The following is a 21,636-nucleotide window of genomic DNA, read 5'->3' as shown; positions in this document are numbered from 1 at the left end:
AAAAAAAAAAATGACACCACCATTGAGCTACCTTACAGCTCTCCACTTGTAACTCCTGTGTCTCCATCTACACTCCCCACCCGTGTTAGCAATTGCTCATCAGCCCAAGTACCTTCTTGTATAAGTTAAGCAGGCCTGATAGTTTAAAGTTGCTGGAAGATGCCAAGTGAAAGAAATGTACAGTGGCTTCCTTCATTTTTAATTATTTCCTTGTAAATGTAGTGGAAGGTCCCTCAGATGATGGGTCTCCCATGCCTAGAGCAGGCAGGTTTGTTGTACTCCTGTCCCAAAGGATGTGACTTTACACATCACTATGATAAGCACATGTTCAGAGCTCTCAATTTGTTGTAAAATATACTCTTAACCCACAGATTTCATGAAAGAAGCGAGATGAAAAAAGCTGCTTCAGAAATGCCAGGAAAAATCAGCACTGACTTATCAGTGATACAGACAAAGAAAGCTAGAGGGACTTTCTCATCTATAATGTGAATTTATGATTCAGTGAATAATGCATATTAGCATAATAGAATCATAGAATCATAGAATGGTTTAGGTTGGAAAAGACCTTTAAGATCACCGAGCCCAACCGTTAACCCGGTGCTGCCAAACCCACCACCAACCCACGTCCCTGAGCGCCACATCTACATGTCCTAAAGGACCCCCCCAGGGCTGGTGACTCCACCACGTCCCTGGGCAGCCTGTCCCAGTGCTGGGCCACCCTCTGGGGAAGGAATTTTCCCTAATATCCAACCTAAACCTCCCCTGGCGCAACTGGAGGCCGTTTGCTCTCGTCCTGCCGCTTGTTACCTGGGGGAGAGACCGACCCCCCTGCCCACCCCCTGCTGTCAGGCAGCTGGAGAGAGCCCTCAGCCCCGCTCAGCCTCCTGCTGCCCAGGCTGAGCCCCCCAGTGCCCCCAGCCGCTCCCCACCAGCCTTGTGCCCCAGCCCCTTCCCCAGCCCCGTTCCCGGCCCTGGACACGCTCCAGCCCCTCAGGGTCTGTCCTGCAGGAGGGGCCCGAGCTGGGCACAGGGTTCGAGTGGCCTCAGCAGGGCCGAGCCCAGGGGGACGGTCGCCGCCCTGGCCCTGCTGGCCACACCGTCTGGGACACGAGCCGGGCTGCTGCTGGCCGCCTTGGCCAGGAGCTCAGGTCCATCAGGCAGGACCTGCCTTTCATACCCCCCCGCTGGCTGGGCCTGACCCCCGGCTGTCCCGCACGTGCCGCGGTGGCACTCAGGGTGAGCTGCTCCGTGGCCTTCCCCGGCACCCAGCCTAGAGCCCAGGCTGGGGGGGCTGCACTCCCGGGACCCCCCCACAGACAGACCTTTTTCCTGCACGCCCTCCTGCCCAGCCTGCCACACAGACAGCCATGCTGTGCCCTGGTCACGGCACCCCTGGTCACTCGTTCCCCAGGGGCTTCATTAAGAGCTGGGGGAGGCTGGCTGCTGCTCCTGACCCTGCCCGGCTCTGCGGAGCTGCTGCCACACAAGCTTGGGCTCCTGGAGGGGGTCTCAGCCCCCCTGAGGCTGCCCAGGCTCGGGAACCCCCCGTGCACCATTGCCCATCACCCTGGCACCAGAGCCGCTCACCTCAGAGACTGAGATACTAACTAACAAAATCCATACTCATCATAGAATCATAGTTATCAACATTATCCTAGTATTAATTATTAACATTTACACTATCAATCAGCCCCTGGCTGACTGATAGCTTAAAACCTTGCATAAAGATTGTTACAATAGCTACAGTGCATCACACACTGTGCTTCACAGGCAGGTTGTCATATCCTCATCTATAAAGCTTTTTACTAATGCACTTTACAACATACCTTACAGCACATGGATGAAGAATGTGGCTGCATCCAGTAATAATTCCATTAATTATGAATGAAGCATTTACAAATGACATCCTTATTTAAAAATGGTGATGAACACATTTTGTTTTAATGCGGATGCATTGTGTAATTTGTAATTCCATAAAAAGCAGTGCTGGCAGCATGGGTCAGGGAAAAAGGGCCAAGATCTTGTGATCTTTTCATCAGAAAGGAAAATGGGAAACACAGTGGAGAATATGCTGGGCAAACAACAAAATGTTGGGATAGAGCTGACTGAACTCCAAGGTGATGGTTGGAAGGAACAGTTAAAGGTGCCACACAAATCTGAAAGGCAAAAGACCTTATCCAGTAACCTTGCATTGTGGTTGTGTTAATAAAACTCTATCCTATATTAATACAGTCTGTATTTTCATTCCTTTTTCTCATTTGTGATGTTTTCAGCTGGCTGGCAGCTCACCAAGACTTGTTAGCCATGCAGAGTTTGCCTTTGCAGTACTTTGGTACCACTTTGTGCTATAGGCTTTCTGAGATGGCGGAATATTTATTACATACACTATTTCACTGAGGCTACTTACGTCAAGAGGCTATAAATACATTACTCTTCCCAGTTTACTTAAGGGATATAAAGCGAGTAGCTAAGTTTACAGATCAGGCTCAAGCTCTATTAATGTGTGGTCTGTTCATTTTCATATCTATCTCAACTGTTTGAAATTATTTTTCGAATTAATCCTGTGAGTGATTCTTGACTTACTGATAATTTCCAAGCACTGCTGGTCAAGTTGTGCAGCGGTCATATTCAAGTTATTACGTGTATTATGCAGAAAAGGTTAATTTAAACTCATGATGCCTTTTGGTAATAAAGTTGTGAATATTTTATGTTGGTCATAGTTTTCAAGTTAGAGCTGTGAGCCAAAAGCATCTTATACCAAGGTTCAACCATTTAACTGTGGGCTAACTGGGGATGCAAAAATCCTGGCAACTCTTCTGACCACACTGGTGGGTGGCTGAGAGCTTTGGTGGTCAGCAGAAAGTCAGCAAACTCCTACTGATTTTTTTTTTTCCTAAGTTCATCAGTGTTTGCAGCAGTCTGGATGAACAAGGTGCTGGGTAATTCACAGACCACGGTGCCATGTATCTGTTAGCACATAGCTAAAGCCATGCATGGTGGTGAATGCTGAGTGCGGTGCAAGTTTCTGCAGAGTCAGAGAGTCCAGAGAAAAGAGACCTGGATCCATCCTGGGAAGATAAGAAAAAAGATTGCCATGGGAAAGACCGAGTTTTGGGCTCAGCCAGACCTTTTTGCAGGTGTTCTATGGAGATGAGGCTGCAAACCGGAGACAAGCCAGGCAGGAATTTCATGTAAAATATTTTCACCCTCCCTTTCAACATCCCATTCTGGTATTCATGGGTGACACTTTGTGCAAAGCATGGCACCTGACACAGTCCTTTCCCCATATTTTCAAACTGATAAGCATAGTAAAAAGTTAATATATAGTGTTTATTTCCAGCACTGTCAAAGAGGACATTCTGCAGTCCCCTTCTCTCAAACCCAGGGAAAGTCAGGCAGTGCAGGAGAGGCTGCTGTAATTACAGGTCCCTTTGTGCAAGGCTGCTTTGAAATTCCCAATATTTCTCCAAACCTCCAGCAAGTTGGTTTTCAGAGCTGGCTGACAGAGGATTTATTTATTAAGGTTTTGGCTCTTTGCAGCAGCGGCTGGGCAGCAGCAGTTCCGCAGAGTTATCAAAAATCTATTTCCTAGCAGAGTCACAAGTAAAATATCAAACCCCCTCTGAAAAGCCGAGTGCAACATTTACATTTTAATCTCACAAAACACTTTAGTTTCTGACAAACTGGGTTTTTTCGGTCTGTGTGTTATGGAGAGGAAAGGCAGTGGGGTTACAGGAGAAAGCTTTATATCCTTGGGAGTGAGTGCCGGCTGTTTCGTATGCCTGATGCGGCCGGAGCGGCATGGTGACCTCCCCATCCTCAGCAACAGCGAAGACTGTCACCCTTCAGCACTGCTGGAGGCAGGTGAAAAAGAAAAACAGCCTGGCCCCAAAAGCTAATGGTGCACAGGCATCTATCTAGCGCTGAGCTTGGTTAGCGATGGCATTTGCATGTGTAAAACAAGGTGCAGGGCTGGAGGAATAAGCAGCCCTGTGCTGCTGGCTGCCGTGCGCAGTCACTCCTGGCTACAGAGAGAGCCAAGACAGGGGGTTTGAATGCAGGCTCGTGTGGGGTTTGCAGTAGGCTTGGCTGCCAGCGACCCGAGGGCAAAGGTCTGCCAGGATGCACAGCTCTGAGCCAGGCTGGCCCTCCCGTGGTGTGGAGGTTTTTCCTGCACCCCTCAGCAGGCTGTCCGTGCACTGGCGGTTTGCCCTTCCCCGACCCCAGCCGCAGCCTTTATTTCACTGTCTGTTTGCATCTTTGCCTACAGGGCAATTGGGATAAAGTGGACATGCTGGTTGGACCCAAGCTCTACAGTTTGCCGTCTGGCAACAAAAAGCATCTCTTTCCCTTATTATCACCAGTGCTGAGGTCCTGTACTGCCTCTGTAGAATCGCTGCAGCACGATATGAATTATGGATGAAATGAAAAATCCCAGCCCGGTGCACAGAGGGAATATGCAAAGTGCGGAGCAATCACCTCTGTGCATGAGCCTTGCTGCGCGCTGCCTTCAGGTGCACAATGCCTGAAAAACTGCTTAACCTCAGGCTGCGAATCCCTCATCCCACAGGGCTCAGGATTCCCTCCTCCCAAGGGCTTCGGGTTTTGAAATGATGACATTCATTAGTTCAAAAAGCATCCCTTTATGCTTTGTGGGATCTTCCTGTGGAGGTACTAAGGGTGCTGTATGGATAAGCTTTCTTTTGAATTTACATGCAGAGCACCTCCAGCGGTGCAGGCGTCGGGAGGATGGGTGTGTGCTCCCCCCCTGCCCTGTGGGAAGGGCTCGCCCTGGGGAGGCTTGCTGTGTCGCAGATCCCCCCACTCCCCATTTGCTCCTAAGCACATGAATGCACGTTTGCAAATGGGGTGATGGATGGAGCTGTGGGCAGGAGCCCCCAGCCTAGGCTGGTTCGCAGGGGTGAGCGTGGCCCAGCCTTGCCACGACCAGAGGAACTCCCACAGGATTTGCAGAGGCAACAGCTGGTTCCTACCAGGGCTCCCTTCTGCGGAAGCAAAGTGAAGTGTTGGACAAGTGCTTCGAGGTAGTCACAGACTCTGGCGTTAAGGGCCTATGATTCGGGGAAGCTAAGTCTCTCTACTCACAACTTCTCTTTCAGGGAAGAAAATGCCTTTCAGAAAGCATTTTAAAAATGTCTTTTAATTTTTAAATGCTTTAATTTCTCCCTTGCAAGTGTAGCTCTTTGCTTTTGTGCACAATCTAATAGCACACTGCAAATATGTTTCCACACAGCCATTTCTGAGTGTGCAATATCAACATCTGTGCTAAAACCAAACAGAAATTTTTCCCTGAAGCAATATTTTGCTCAGTATTACTGTTACTTTTTCTTTTTAATGGTTTACTTGTCATGGGCGTTCTTCAGCCTCTTAGTTTCAGGAAATGAAAGCTCCCTGCTTCTCCCTCCCTGTCAAAGCCAGCCCTGGCAGGCAAAAGCAACATCACCCCTGTCACTTCTGCTAAAATGTTTTACTTAGTGCTCACTAAAATTATGCTGCATTGAAGCACTTCATTGAGAAGGGCTGTGGACTGCAGGACCAGACATCCTTCTTTAGAGCTCAGCCTTGCAGCAGATGAAGGCTACTGGTCAGAGGCTGAAGAGATGCAGAATAACTAGAGAGGTTGCTGCTATAAGAAAAATCCACAGGAACCAATAGTTACCCTCCTGCAGTAGCTGAGATGCTGCAGCTGCTGCTCAAGGTCTGGTTTAGTGAATCCCTGTTATCCCGTCCTCACAGAGAGCAAGCAGGATGATCAAGGTTTGCCCTGTTCCAAAAACCAGCATGGGATAACTGCGGGTACAGAAGTGCTCACTGAAAGTATCAGCAGCTCCTGTGCTGAAGGTGCTGATGAAGGTCACAAACAACTGAGCAAAGTGCTGATTTCTGCCTGTGGAGAAGCATTTAAGTGCCATTATTTTACCCGGGTTCCCTTGTAAAAGCTTCATTAGCCTCCTGTGTTTGCCCTGGCTCATTGCCTGCACCCTTTCCTTTGGGAACTGCTTTTTCCAGGCCAGTTTGTGGCCCCTGGTGCCACAGCCCTCCCCATGCCCACCAGCACGCACTCCTCCAGCAAGGACCATGACTTGAACAGGCTGCGGAATGCCGCACAGGTGGAGATTGCTTTCCCGAGAAAGCGCTGATGTTCAGGATTGGCCTGGGATGGGGAAAGGAAGTGAGAATTGCCAGTTACGTGCATCTGTAGCATCTCCAGCAGGAGAGAGTATGACCAGTTTTCAGCTCTCAGAAGCTAAAATAGATCTGGTGTATAACAGTCCACTTTTAGTTTCATTCTAATTTGTGTCTCTGTTGCCTTGCAAAATCCTTGGAGGCTTTTGTGTGATGGCAGCAGTGCTGGTGCCTCCTGGAGCAGGGGAAAAATGGGAGCTCCAGGCTCTCTCTGTAGGCTGCACTCAGAAATGGGAATGAAGGGAACTGCTCCTGTCTGGGCAGGGCTGGAGTGGGTGGGCAGTGCTGCCTGCAAGCATTGACTCCTGCTTGGCCTCCTCTGCTGGCATTTCACAGGTCTCTGGGCAATTGCCTTCTCACCCATCCTCCTGCCCCTCCTCACAGGCAGGAGCCTGGCAGAACTGACTGATGGGTGTTTGTACAGGCTTTTGAATTTATCCTGTTAAGTAGGTGTTAAATATTAGTATTATTTCCATCATAACCACAGTGATGAGCGTTCCCTTGTGCATGTATTTAAGCTACCTAATGTGGGCCACTTTGTTCTTCATTTTGATTATTTTAAGAAGTCCTTTAGCACATCAAACAGACTCCATAGATGAAGATTTATAAGAAGGTCTTGAGAGCTGTCAGAGTAATGTTTTTCCAGCGGCAAAAACTTAACGCCCTCTTAGATCTTTATTTCTGCTTTGTCCCGGGTTTGACGAAGAGGTGGTGTAGCTGTGGCAAGTGCTCGGTTACAGCTATCAGGATGAAGGAGATGTGTTGTCGGTTGTTTTATTTTTGATCCTATTTGAATGTGTCAGTCAACTGTCTCAAATCAAAGAAAGTGAGAAGGAGTCTTTAATAGTTGTGATTGGAAACTTCAAACTTACCCTTTTATTATTTTTTTTTAGACACTAAGTAAATGGTTGGCGGGCTCTTGTAAATCATAACATTTCTAAATATATCAGAGAGGATCTCTGCCAAGCTGCTGGCGAAGACTGCGTCTATTCCTATTGACTTCTTTTCCCCTTTCAGATTACTTTTGCACTGAATAGCTTCAAATCATAACGCAAAAAAATCAGGGACTCTTAATGAGACTAGCTAACGCTGTGATTAATGAAAGTGCAGTGCAAGCTACTGTACAGCCATTAGAAACCAGTTAGCTAATTAGTGTAATCACAGAGGTGGAAATAATTAAAAGACCATAAAATAGAGGTAGACTAATAACATCTTCCTCTGACCCAGAACTGGTGACAAGAGGATGGTTTGCTGGGTTAGGAGCAGAGAGGAGCGGAGGCTGAAGGGTCTGGGAGTAATCACCATCAACAAGGTCTCTGGGCTGGATCAGACAAGTAGAAATAGAGCAGATTTTACAGCAATGTAATCCAGATTGCAGCAGAGTCCTCTGGCAACAGCCCTTCACGTGATGGCACCCCTCTTCCATCTTTATCCATTGCCACAAGTTTAGTGGCAAACTAATCAAAATATGGGTACTTGTGGTGGGGCAGGATGCGGCTGGCTCTTTTTCTAACTTTTTTGTTCCCTTTCTTCTTTCCCAGGTTATTAGCAAATACAGTAGTAAAACTTCACTCACCTTGCAATCCCTGAACACTCCAGGTTTGGTTTCAGGAAAGGGAGAAATCAGTGTCTTAAGGTGCTTAAGAAGAAAATCCTGTTAGAGGATTCCCTACATTTATATAGCTTATCGTGTATCTATGCATGTTATTCACCGTAAGTTACACATGATTCTAACAGCTGTTGAAGAACCTCTTACTAAGAGGCAAAAGTCCTTCTGGGTAGAGAAGAGGGGTGCAGTGACTGGCAAGAGTAGCAGTCATTGCCAGAGCTGCTCCGAGAGCTGGGTGCCAAGCAGACCTGCCACGCCACCCAGTCCTCACCCACAGCCTGTGCAAACAGCCCCCAGTCCTTTGGGCGATACCAGCATATTATGTGAATCGTAAACAAGCCGCAGAATGTGTGCCCGGTGCTTCTCCGAGGGGTCTCCCAAGCAGGACTGCTCAGATTCATCTTACTAATGAGAGACACAGGACGGTGTGATGAGCTGGATCTCACCCATGGCGATTAGGAGTGACCTAACTCTTGCTCCTAGATAAATAACTCCATGTAACAGGTCATAAAAAATCCAAACTGGTAATTTTCTAGTTGGGATGGGTCACCACTATGGCCATCTCCATCACGCCTTATCATTTCTGCCACGGTTTTGTGTGTGTTTCATTTGACCAGGGTATAATGAGCAAAGAAGACTAAAGCAGCTGCAGACACACAATCAACGATCATCTGCTGAAGCTGATGAATATGCCGAGACTGCTAAGTGGGTCTTCATTAGCTATTCACACGCTAAGAGCAGTCCTTATTTGTTCTTCTTTCCTAGGTGAATCTATTTTTGAATCTCTTTTGTACTGATTTTGTCTGGGGGGGGGGGGGGGGGATATTGGATAGAAGGTGCCACCACTGCCAGATAACCAGATTATTTTCATGAAAAAATACTGTGACACCAAGTTGGCAGCAAGCTGCAAAGAAGAAACAATGTGATACCATTTAGAGAAGGAAGGAATAATTTTCCCCAGTGACACCTCTAGTGGGAGGCAGAACTTTATCTTCTCTTTGCAGCTCAAATGAAGCATCACAGCAGTAGCATTAACTGTGCTTCCACGTTTCCAGCTTGTCTTTTCATTAACCTTTTTTTTTTATTGCTGTAGCAGGGAACAGTTTTCCAGGGAGGGTTTTTGGGGCCATCACTGGAGGTACAAGCCCAGGATATCCCACCCGGGTCCCCAGGCTGTGGCACATGTAATGCTATTGCAGCCGAATGGATGGGCCTGGTGGTCTGTGCTGCATGTAGATGGGCTTGCAGTGAAGAAGGGAAACCTGACATATATCTACAAGTCTGCTGGAGAGGGGATTTGGGAGCAACAGGTTGTGGTGAGCCTTGATCCCAGGGCCCCTTCATCCCACCAGCTTGGCTGTGTGAATCACATCCCAGGACATCCTCGAGGGTGCAGACAGGATAGTGCTCAACCCCTGGCAGCAGCAGTGTCTTCATGAGAGAAAGGTGCCTTTTTCATCACACAATCCCCTTTACCACACTGGGCATCACCTAAACTTTCTCACTTAAGCTTTCCTTAAAAGCCAGGGCTCCTGCTGTGCTGGGGCCGGTTGGTGACAGATGCCTCTCGCCCTCCTGGCCGCATCCGTCTGCGGTGAAGGCTGCCCTCTCCCGACACGTGGAATAGTGGAATACGTGAGGGTTACAGTGGCTGAGCTGGGGCCCAGCACCCTCAGCCAGCATCCAGCCTGGTCCCAGGTTCGCCGTGCACAGCCCACCGATGTCCCATCCCAGTGACCACAAACCAACAGGGCCTCATGCATCCCCCATGGTGGCCTGTCCCCATCACTGGCTGCTCTCAGTGCTGGATCCCAGCTGCATCCCCGCGCCGGCAGCCTGTGGGTCCTGCCTGAGAAACCACCTGGAGCACTGCGCGCCTTCTGCAGAGGATTGCCATTTTACCCGACGGATTCATGCCCCTCCCAGACCTGCCCAGCACCTTTTGTTTTTATAATCTGACAGTGTGGGAGGGAGTACCGTACCCATCTGAGCTGTTTTTTTCCAGCTGAGTCTATTCACCCCACAGACCATGTGTGTGACGTGTGTGATGCACGGGGACAGCCACAGTTAGCAGCATGTTGCTGCAGACAGGTGGTTTTGTATGAACAGCGATGCGAGCCAAGCACTTGCACCTCTGTAAACAGCTGATCTATGAGAGATTACTCCCCCCCCCCCTTGTGCTTTTGACCTTATTTGCTGAAAATGAAATATCATCTAACCTTCCAGGAAATACCACCATTCTTTGATCTGACATGAGCACATAAATCTTCTGTAAGAGTGCATCCATTCTGCATCTCAGGTCTCTGGAACTGAGTTCTGGGCACTGGAGTAGGAATTGCAGCATCCTGAATCTGCGACAGCAGGACCTGAGCCCCCATCTCTCCAGACTGGGGAGCGACATCACCAGGGGACTAGTCACTGAGCTGGTTCTGCACCAGTGCCTCATGGAAAAATTGGGATTTCTTGGGTCTGAATCACTTTGAGCATCTTAAAGTTTTGTGGAAGAGGTGAAATCCTTCCCAACCAGCTTTGTGGGTCTGGCAGAAATAAAACACAGCTTTACAGCATAAAGCAACCCAGCTCGCCCTGCTGCAGCCTCCCCAGTCACGTCCTAGAAGAGATCTCTAAGGCTGTTGCATTGCTGAAATCTGGGGCTCTGCGTGTCATGCTCAGCCAGTGCCGCTCTCAGCTCGTTTCACGCCTGTGGGTACCTAATCTTGTCTGTACAATCAGCCTTCATGGGTTGTGTTTCCCCTGCTATTTCAGGGGACCACAGAGACCTTTCCAGGAAGGCGGGGGGTGGGGTGTGGGGGGGTGGGGAGCTGGGGGGCTCACGGGAGGTGGCTAGGGGGAGCTGCAAAGCTGTGGCCATATCGGGGCCAGAAGAGCAGAAGAGGTTATTTGAAGGTAAGAGGTTATTTGTGGGAAGATGCGGTTCTCGTGCTGCTCTACAGCCTTCTGCCTCCCACCCAGTGCGGGTGGTTTAGAAGTCATTCTTTTCCTTGAGAAGTATGTGCTTCTAGATCCAGACTGCTTTACGTGGGGTGTATCTACCAGCGTGCAGATCCTTCTCCATCGTGGCTTACTCCCAGAGCAGGGCCCCCCCAAACCCTGCTGGACACGGGGAGGGATGCAAAGCCACCTTTGCGTTTTGCCTTGTTTTCCCTCTGGATCAGGTCGGTGGCACTCACAATCCACAGCATGCTGGGGAAGACAGGGTTAACTGAACCCACCATGATACCCCCTCCAAAAGCCCCAGAAAGCTAAAATTCCTTTTTTTGCCGGGACCACCTTTCCTTGTCTTACCACTAGATGGGAGAGTGAGACTGGGATAACTCAGCTGCTCACGGTAGGAATTCGGAGGGGAGATGAGAACCGAGAAATGCCCGCAGGTCATCCTGCAAATCCTCCCAGCTCGGGAAGGGAGTGGGTAACCCCCAAAATGCCCAGTTATCGCCTAACCCCAAAAGTGCATGGCTGAGGGGGGGCTAACGCTTGCCTGGTGCTTCCCCTCAACACCAGTATCCACTCTGCCCTCATGCAAGGGGAATTCACTTACACAAAGGTAAGATATATTCTTGGGGAGAAATACTTACTTTTTTTTTTTTGTATCCACCTGTCGTAGCAAAGAGGGAGGTGGGGGAAAGCACTTGCAACTCACTCCTCTCATCCACACCCCAATCCCGCTTCCCAGGAAGCTGGGTGACCCCAATAATTGCTTTTGGAGTTAAAGAATAAAGCAGTGTTTTCTCCTCCTTTCCTTCTACATCTTTCTCCTATAGGATTCTTGTATAAAAATACCCCCAGAGATACCATGTTCCTGCACAGATCAAAAATGGGCTGGTGCCATGGCTGCACGTGTAGGAGGAGAATTTGTGCCCTGGCCTGACACCACATGTCTTGGGCGCTGCTGCAGGCATGGGAGAGGAGGGTGCCTGTTTCATTAATGTCTTAATAAATTTACTTTCACTGCAGCACTTCCCATCTCCCGAGACAATGCCCAAAGTTTTGCTGGAACTGGGTAGCTTCCTCAACCAAATCAGATCTGCCAGTTTGACTATTTTTATTATTATAAGTTTTGGGGCTTATAAAAATTAACATCTCTTCTTCCTGCCTGAGATTTCACAGGTTCTAGAAGATATCTCATAGTAGCCAAATTCTCCGACTGCCTGTGTGACTATGGCAGAATATGTATTCCCCAAAACTAGGAAATTAGCTTTTTGGGGGGTTTTTGCTGCCTGCCCAACCTTCCTAATTTGCAAGCTTTTTGGAGAAGTGACTCAATTTATTTGTTTAATGCCTGGCACAGTTGGGCAATGAGATGAAATAATCCTAACAAATGCCCTAGCTGCAACAAATGCCCTTGCTGCCTCTGTTGGGGTCTCCTGGCTTTGCCTCCACCTGTAAGAAATATGTAACAGCTTCTTTGGAAGAGCTCGTGCACCTCACCAGGGAAGACCCAAAATCCCCTCCAAAGAAGAGACATCTTTCTTCAGTTGGTTATTACAGAAGAAAAAATGTTGCCTGGAAGCAATAAAAAAATAGACATTCCAGACTTGGCAGGTCCAGGGCATGTTTGTTTGTGCAAATGCAGCTTCCAGCTGCTGGGGACAGCCTGGGGTGACAGCAGCAAAGAGGACGGCTGTGGTGGGAGCATCTCCTGCTGCAGCAGGGGCCAGGGCTGGGGTTCACCCCACTCCGTCCGTGGGCAGATCTGGGACATGTGGGGATGGAGGACAAAGCAGCCATAGGGTGCCTCTAATAGATGGTCCATGCCATGTCTGCTTCTGGCCATGGACACCTGTGGGACAAATTGCTGTCCTCAGCCAACAGCCTGCTGCTCCCTGTCCTCCTCAGATGTCAAACATTAGGTAAGCAAGTGGGAAAAAAATCCCAAATACTCAAGACCACTGCAGTAACTCTGATCTGCTTTGCTATGCTCCCTGTCTTTATATCCCTGTCTTATCTACTCTGCACCATCTTAGAAAAGCATTAAACACGAGAGAAAGCACTAACAGGGAGAGGAGCTACAAAGTGACCTGTGGCACAGTGCACCCTTGCAATGACACAGGACCAGAGGGATGAGGACATGACTTCTGGCCTCTTCTGACGGCAGGAGATGCTGCAGCTTGTCGCAGTCTTCAGCTTTCAGCACCCCAAATGCAAAGTCAGGCCTGCTTCAGCAAGGAGAAGCCGAGCTGATTGAGTTTTTCCTTATTAATAAACAAGGGGATGGCACATAAAAGTGTCACTTCAGATGAGAAACATGTGACAGTCACCAAGTTAAAGCTGTATCCTGCAAACATTTCCAGTATATGAGGCTGAGCCTTGAATTCCCGCTGCTGCAGGACAGGGGGAAGGAGAGGCAAAAGGATCTGAGCGTGGCCCTAGCTGTGGTCCATGGGCTTGTTTAAGGAGAGCTCAGCCACCCATGAAATGTGAGTCCTGAGGAAAGGTTGGGGCAGAGTCTGGTGCAACGCGTGTGGACGCACAGCATTCGCTGCACTAGTGGGCAGCTCTGGCAGCGAGGTAGAGTGTGAAGTTTAAACTTAGGAAGCATCGATGCAGAGACCAGGACGGAGCAGCAGACTAGCAAAATGCAGCCTTGCTGGGAAACGTCTCGCTGCAGGTTGCAGCCAGAGCCCTTTGGTAGCTGACTCACAGCATTGTTGCATCCATGCAGACCCTCGTGATGGTGATTAAAAGTAGCTCCATGAGTCTGGAAAGGGGGCAGAGGAGTCTGCCTCCTCCTCCTCCTCCTCAGGGGCATGTTGAGCTCTCAGCTGAGTGCGGAGGGGTGCATGTACTCGTGAAGTACGTGGGATGTGCTCCACGGGGCTGTGACCTCTTCGGAGGGGCAAGAGGCAGTTGTGTGAGGATAAGCACAGTGCACAAATTCAAACTATTACAAGAGTGAACATCAGGCCTGACACACCGGGGCATCCTCGGATGGAGGGCTCTGTGCCACGGGGGATGGCTGATGCTTGCTCTGGTCCTGAACTCCACAGGCAGCTTCCAGCCAGGATGCAATCCAGCCTCACAGATGCAGAGTCCAATCTCTCCTGTAGAGTCTGACCTGCAAGAGGAACTATAGAGATGGATTTTCAAAATCAGCCAGAACAAGTGGGATTCAGGCCTTATCTGAGACAGCAACAGAGTTAGCCACATGATATTTTCTCCATGTTTACAGGGGCAATATTTTTCCAAAGTTCAAAGCCTTTCTCTGCAGGAAGCATGTGACGTGCTTCGCAGTCACACCATCATTTTGGTGCTATGAACAATTAAAAAAATCAATTTCTGGAGCAATATTTTCTATGTTTGTAATCTCTGAACTAATTACAGGACTGGAAAATCAATAGCTATCTGGAAATCTTTCCAATACCGCTAACTAAGTATGCTACATATCATGCTGGAATATATTCTTCACAAACACGTGCTGCTTATGACCATCTCCCACATCATATGGGCAGATAATATCACTGCAAATAAGCACCTGTGCTTCATTACACTGCAATGGCAACATTCACCAAAAGCTTCAGGTGGGATTGGGCAGAGCAAGTAGCACAGTACCTGAGATCTGGAGCAACATTTGTGCCATCATCTTACGCCAACAATGAAAAGCATTGGAAGGCTCAGTTAGTTCAACAGGAATTTTCGAAAAGATTATGCAATAAAGTCATCAAAAGTTCACGCCTCAGTTGTAATGGTTTTTCATCAGGTTTTGTTAAGAAAAAAAAGTAATACCTTTGGTGAATGAAAATAACCTCTCTCTAGTCTCCTGGCCAGAGAGAAGGGGTGTTAAATGGGTGATTCAGTGGCATTTACACTTCAAAAACACACGTAAAGAGGAAGGGTGTTGCTCTGATGAATATGATCTCCTCTTGCTGTACAAACACGCTGTGTTGACCATGGCAACCCTGTTCCAGCCAAAGCCCGAACCTTTGTGCTGGTGCTCCGCATCACTTCCTGCACACCACAGGCTCCACTGGGATCTAATTTGAGATGCTGCTGCTTCACTTGTGCCCTGCGAGAGCTCAGCATGCTTTTCCTTGGTATGATGGAGTCTGTGCTGCTGCTAAATCAAGAGTAAATATGCCCATCAGACACAGTGCCAAAAGCACAGCAAGCGGCTAAGAAGGAAAGACCACACCACAGGTGATTTTCCCCATGCTCCCGTTTGCACAACCGCTTGGTAGAACACAGCGATGAACTCTGAGCTATCATGACACCACAAAAGATTTGCTCTCATCGGATATGTTTCTCTCTCATTATTTTTCATAGCTTTTTGACACCCACCCCCCCCTCCCCCCAGTGAATCAAGCAGAGGAGAAGTGGGATTGGGGTACATCCCTGCCCTCGCTCCCTCCCCAAGCTAGGGGACTTCCACAGCTGCACCCACACCCACAGCTCTCCGAGGTGGTGATCCTTATCCCAGAGCAGAGCTTTGGGTCTAGCAACCATGAAGGTAAGGTGCAGTGTGCCTTGTTCTAGCCCTCATCTCAGGAGACCGGCCACGATTTATAGTTCCTCCTAAATAAAAACTTAGCAGATGAGTTATGCTCCAAGAATTTAAACTTTGGAGCTGGGCATAACCCATATAGCAATCTGGATTGTAATTATTGTTATTCCTAATTACTGTTTGCATTTCTGTAGGACTCCAGCATCCAGCTCAGGAGCTCCTGTGCCCAATACAGCACACGGCACAGAGAAAGGAGCCCCTTGTGCTGCTGAGAGCCTGCCTGGAGCAGCAGAGCCAACCCCGAGCGTGGCCAGGGGTGTGTATGGTGACACCCCTGCCTCGCCTGTACCAGAACATGCAGTCCCATGGCGTGGCTTTCCTAATCTGGGCCGCTTTCTGCCAAAAAGCAACAGTTACAAAAATACTGTGCTTCCCATTATCGCAGTCAAAATTTCCCTTTTAACTCCTAAGGCTGAAATGACCTTGATGCTAACTCTGAGTTGCCAGGTGCCACGTACTGTTTGGACTCTATGGGAACATACCTACAGCTGCTACACTGAGCTTCAGTATGTTTTCTCTTTGGACAATGCCATCTATGGACTTTCCCATCATTCTTGCCAATGTAATGTCATATTTTGTTCAAAGAAAACTCAACTAGAGTGCAAAAAATCACTTCTATCTTAGGAAAGAAAGGCTGCAGTGTCTGTGCATCACATAAGGGAAAAGACCTGAGGAAAAAGAGCTCAGACTCTTCAGAAATCTTTCAAAGAGAAGCTACATCTTTCCCTTACCTCTTTTAAAATTAACACATCATACTTTATACATGCTCAGCAGCAAAGTTCTTCACATTGGTTCCCAATACCCCCGAAGTACAGTACTGCCATGCTGCTGCTGGCTGCTCTACGAAGACAGTGAGAGCTGGACAAGCAGCGAGGTATCACTGCCCCTCACAACTCTGTCTGCCAGCGACCAGCACCTCAGGGACATCCCAAACCAGAGGTCTGCATGGAGATTATTGGGTTTAACAGCCGCCAGAGCATGTGTCACCCGTGAACGTGTCTAATCCTTCCATGAACACAGTTACACTTCTGGCTCTGCAATGCCCTCTGGCAGCGGTTGCCACTGTTTCATCAGGAGCTGGGCATGAGTTTGCTTTAAACCTCCTGCCTCATACTTTCATTTACAGGATCCTTTGCTCTCATAATAATAAATGCAGCTCACAGTGCTGAGCAGGATGGATTCTGATGCTCCAGTTAGCAAAACCAATAGGGTCTTACAGAGGTAGGATAACACAAAGTCTGCTAAAAATCCCAGGGGAGGATTTTCAGAAGTGCATTTCCCACCATAAGCCAGCACTAGCCACTGCTCTTGAAAAATCCCATCTTTATGTGTTATTTATTATGTGTTTCCTGTGAATGAATTTCTGGCTCAAATTAGAGTTATAATAAAACTCTAAAAAAAGATCTTCTTTTAGAAAAAAATCCAGCTCTGCACTTCCTTCCCGGAGATTTGTTGCTTTGTTCTGCAACAGGAGTTGTGAATCATGGAAGTATTTATAACAGTGGTATCAGGAAATGATCATTCAGGCATGAGAAATCTGTATTAGACATTATGTCTTTAAATAAAATGTTTATTATTATGTTAACCTAATCTTGTAAATACATGCATACTTAACTATATTAAAAATGTGAATGTTCCCAGAACCAGACTTTACATGATGAATATACAACAATTTCCCTTCTTTACCAGTCAGCTGTGTGGATCTTGGAAAAATGAGGGTAGTTTCATTTGATGGGCACTAATAAGGTTCATGTCTGCACAGATTTAGCCCGAAGACTGTCAGATCATCTCAGGTCCCATGTGGCTCACAGGACCGAACTTGAAGAAACATCTTTCAACAGCCGCTGGTGACGGAGTGATTCCAGCTCTGTGAGCGCCTCCAGCCAACTGACTTCCCTTCTGTGGCACTAAATTTGCATTCATTAAAACCAGAGTTTTAATGATTTATGGAGATTTATAAAAAATGGCAGCCCAGAGCTCCTGACACTCCCAAAGCTTCTGACAGAGGTACAACACATCATAAATCCATCCCGGTGTGAAATACTGAATGAAAATCACTGCAGGTGTATCTGCAAGCATTAACATGACCCATAAAATCAGGGTTTCAGTCAAATTAAAATGATCAGAGCCTCCCAAACCCAAGGAGACAGTAACCCATATAATAACAATAATATAATTGCCATAATGTTAGTAATAATACTACTAATACAATTACCAGTCTCCTTGTCATTGTTTATTACCATCACTGCCCTGGTAATTCTCAGCTGTAATGATGGACAGGGGCAGAGATGGCCCCATCCTTTCAGAAGCAGCTTTTGTGCCCATCACCAAGCCCCAGCCAAGCAAAAACTTGTCCCCTTCAATTTGAAAACAAAAGCCACCACCAGCAGCTGCCACTAGTAGAGCTCCATATCCAGTCCGGCTGAGCTTGACAGGCAAGGGAGCGAAAGGAGATGGTCCTGAGACAAGAGACTAGCGGAGGTGAGGAAGATTTAGGCCAGGTGCTGCCAAGGAAAGCTGATGTGCTTCCCCAGCAGTGTAGGGGACAGGGCTGTGCCTCCCCATCGCCCTTCCCACCTCCCTTGCTGGAGGCGTCTGTGGCTTGCAGCCGGATGAGGACTACCCTCTGGTGAGTACTTTTCTAATTCTTTTGCAAACCACCTTACCCTTTGCTCCCGTTGCACCCTCTCCCTTTGCAGATTTGCAGAGCCAGGAGAGAGGCACGCCCGAGTTCATGCCAAGCCCCCAGCACCCTCGCACGTGGGTCCCTGCCACGCTGCCTGTGCTCCACTCTGTGCTCATCTAGGCTCTGCAAACCTTGCCCATCCTTTCCACGCCCTGCTTCCTCCAGTTTTCATTGCATCACACACATTTCATGCTTTTCTATAGCTTTGAAAAGTGAATTCCAGCTTCTCCTATCCCTTAAAGCAGCCTCAAAGATCCTTAGGATAAACCCAATCCTGGGAAGACTCCGGGCTGTGGAGGAGCCTTCTGCCACTCACATAGCAGATTGTACATACATTAGCTCATGCTGAGCCCTGGGGGCGTTAAAACTGGAGTTTAAAACAAAGTTGCCCCTGAGTCAGACTCATTTTCATTCACAAGCAAATCAGCAGAGATGGCAAGACTGATTTGCCATGCCACTGCCCAGCATCTTTTAAAGATTTTTGCAAGAGACAGATTTTTTCCAGGTGACCTCTGTCCTTGCCACATCTTCTCCCTTGGACACGTTATCATAGTTACTATTAGCTCATGCAAATCCGTAGAACAAGCTCCCTCTCTTTACCTCTCCCTCACCCAAGAGGTAATGTATTTTGACATGCTGTGCAGAAAATCATCAAAAATTAAAAGAATTACTCTGCACCTCTGAGGACAAGCTCACCAAAGGCAGGATGGACCAAAAGGTACATGGAAAAGTGAGCAGAGCTGAGGAACAGGGATGCATCACCCTGAAGCTGGAGCCAGCAATGAATGCAGCTTGGCATGGTTGAACAGGAAATGTTGGGGGTTTCCCCAGCTCGGATGCCTTTGACGCATTGCTTCACCTTTGCACATCTGTTGTCCTTTCCACCCTATTTATTTAAAATACAAACTGATTGAAACAGGGCCTTACTCATCAGCGATTGGATAGGACCAGCCAAAACAATGTTGTAGCTTCAGTGTGCAGGAAACGATTCATATATAATAAAGCAACAGTGTGCGGCCACGGAGCTAATGCTTCCTGGTTTTCTTGACCACAGCATGTCACAAACAGCAGGCTCACCCACATTCAATTTTGCTTTAAAAGCTTGCTTGGCAGCTCCCAATTTAGCCTAGGAATTGAAAGGAATATCTGCAAGAAGCCCATCCACTTCTAACAGCAAGGATGGGACAAAAAGCAGCACCTTCCAGCTCCATCCCAGAGCTGCTGCTTCAGAGGAGGAGGAGGCAGCGATGGTTGCCACAGCCCAGGATAAGCCTTGGCGAGCTGCAGGGGCTGCTTCTGCCTCGGCTCCTGCCCCAGCTCTCCGTTACCTGTGGGCGCTGAGCTCCGGCAGCAGCCGCAGGAAGGATACAGCACCGCTGCCCCTGCACCCAGCAGAGGTGGGTACCGCAGGGCTCAGTGTTGGGGCTGCATGTTGCACCTCTGGCTGTGTCTTTGGCCTCCTCGCTGCCTTGCACAGCGTTAGCTGGGGTTTTCCATTACCCAGGTTATCCGGTGCACTCTGGATAATGGAGAACTGATTGCACTTTATGGAGCTAAACATACTGTGCCTGAATTATTTATCTTGGAACATGCAGAAACAGGCCAAATTCCCAAGTGATGTGAGACAGCTCTTATAAGAAATGCAAGGGGGGCTGCAGAAGCTGCACTGGCAGGCACGCAAGAGCCGCACGGTTAGACCCTCACACATGCACGTCACACGTGCTGAGATTCCTCCTGCCCAGGTGATTTATGTCCTGGAGGGTGTGGAGTGCTCAGGTGTGGGTGCTGGTCTGGAGCCTCATTTGTGTAACTGCACGAGGGCCCCTTCTGTGCCTATAAACCAAACCACTGTGACAGCACGTCCCCGAACGGCAGAGAAGGCAGCCCAAACTGACGGGTTAATGCAAATCAGGGGGTTCAGTGGGTTCCCACAGTTTTTCTCCTTCAGCTCTGGCCTCTGCAACCATCAACCCAGCTGTGCCCAGCCTGACAGCACCAGGCCTATATTGCACCAATAAAGCTGTGTCTATGCCCCAGATCAAATACACCCATGCATCTATCTGCTCTTGTACTTTTATTTTACGTGCAGCCACTTCGTTGCAATGGCTGGAGGTAAAGATTAAATTCCTGCCATTGCTTTCTTCCACCACAGCCACGGATGCAGCTCCTTCCAGTGCCGTTTCCCCCTCGGTCTGGTGCATGGATGTATCCCAGAATTTATCCCTGAGCATTCCGGGGGTGCAGGGAGGCTGGGACACCCCGGGGATGATGGCGGTATTGGGGGGCGGGGGGGGGGGGGGGGATAGCCCCAACCCTGACTGGGGGCCGCCAGGCCCCAGGTGCGCAGTGGGGGGGGGAAATTGGGCGTTTTTCATAAGATGCACCTGCCACTGCCCCTGCCCCTCCTTACCCCGTTGCTTCTCACTCCCCCATCCCTCTCCCCACCCCTCTCCCCATCCTCCCCTTGCCGCCCCTCTCTCCGTTTTCTTACCACCACCCCACCCCCCCCCAAAACGGGATGCGTTCCCTGCCCTTCCACTCCCACCTTCCCCCCCCCCCCATCTCCCATCTCCCCCGTCCCTCTCCCCCCGCCCCCGGCCGTCCCTCTCCCCCCGCACCGCCTGCCTTACCCGCACTTTCGCTTTGCCCTCCGTTTCCCCGCCATTGGCCGGTTGCCCGCCGGCGTCCGCTGCCGATTGGAGGAAGCGCCCGTCCGTCAGGACAGGGTGCCCGCCCCGCGGCGCGGCGCGGGGAGCGCGGGGGCGGCGGCGAGCGGGCGGCGGCGGCGCGGGGCGCAGGTACCGCTACGGTGCGGGATGCGGGGGGCGCGGAGCGGGCACGGCGGGGGGAAGGGGGGGCTGCTCGGCCGAGCCCCCCCTCCCGCACGCCCCCACGGCGGGACCTACCGGGCGGTGCCGCACGTGTCTGCGGGAGCGACGCGGGGAGCTCCGGGGAGGCGGGGATGGGCGCGGGGGGTGTTAAAGCCCCGGGATGGGGCTGGCGGCGAGGGTCGCGGCCGGGGTGAGCGGTGCGGGGCCCGGCGGCAGGCAGCGCTCCGGCCCCGGCGTGCGGGCTGTGGGGTGGGCTCGGGGGGCTGGTGGCAGGAGCGGGGGGTCCGTGCCGGGAAGAGCCCGTCTGGTGCCAAGGGGGGGGGGGGGCGGGGAGAGTCACCAAAACAGTCACACTCCTTCAGATTTTCCATTTGCAAGACATCGCTGGTGATGCTTCACGACCGGTATTACTGTCTTGTAACTGAAATTGGTTAGGGCTGAATCACCGTGGTTTGGTTTTTTTTCCGGTTTTTTTTTTTTTTCCTTTTATCAAGACCTTGCCTTTCTATGGGGAATTAAAAAGATGCAGGGAAAAGGTGGGAAATAAGAAAAGCTAGTAAAGTGGCAGGGCAAAGTGATCCTTACAACAATTAGAAAGGATGCTGATGGTAAAATGGTCCCTGACTTGAGAGGGTGGGTAGGAACTGAAGTTGGAGAAGGAAGAGCTGGGATCACAGCACTTTCAGCACCTGACCTATATTCCTTTTACTAACCTATTTGTTCAGATGATACAAATCAAAACCAATGTTCTAATAAAAACGTGGTTTTTTGATTCTGAGAGCTC

At 49.4% G+C, this 21,636-nt stretch overlaps 1 protein-coding gene across 1 annotated transcript in view; it reads left to right on the top strand.

Annotated features, from left to right (window-relative positions):
- Positions 1-20,764: 20,764 nt before the first annotated feature.
- Positions 20,765-21,636, top strand: part of SLCO4A1 (solute carrier organic anion transporter family member 4A1) — a 28,619-nt gene continuing 27,747 nt past the window's right edge. The window contains exon 1 of the mRNA XM_055814559.1: positions 20,765-20,819. The gene's annotated coding sequence lies outside the window, so the exon portion shown is untranslated. The remainder of the gene's footprint in view (positions 20,820-21,636) is intronic.

This window comes from Falco peregrinus, chromosome 9 (genome assembly GCF_023634155.1).
Source record: "Falco peregrinus isolate bFalPer1 chromosome 9, bFalPer1.pri, whole genome shotgun sequence".
In the NCBI taxonomy this organism is placed as follows: Eukaryota; Metazoa; Chordata; class Aves; order Falconiformes; family Falconidae; genus Falco; species Falco peregrinus.
Note: the sequence above shows the minus strand (reverse complement) of the source record. Positions and strands in the feature narration are given on the sequence as shown.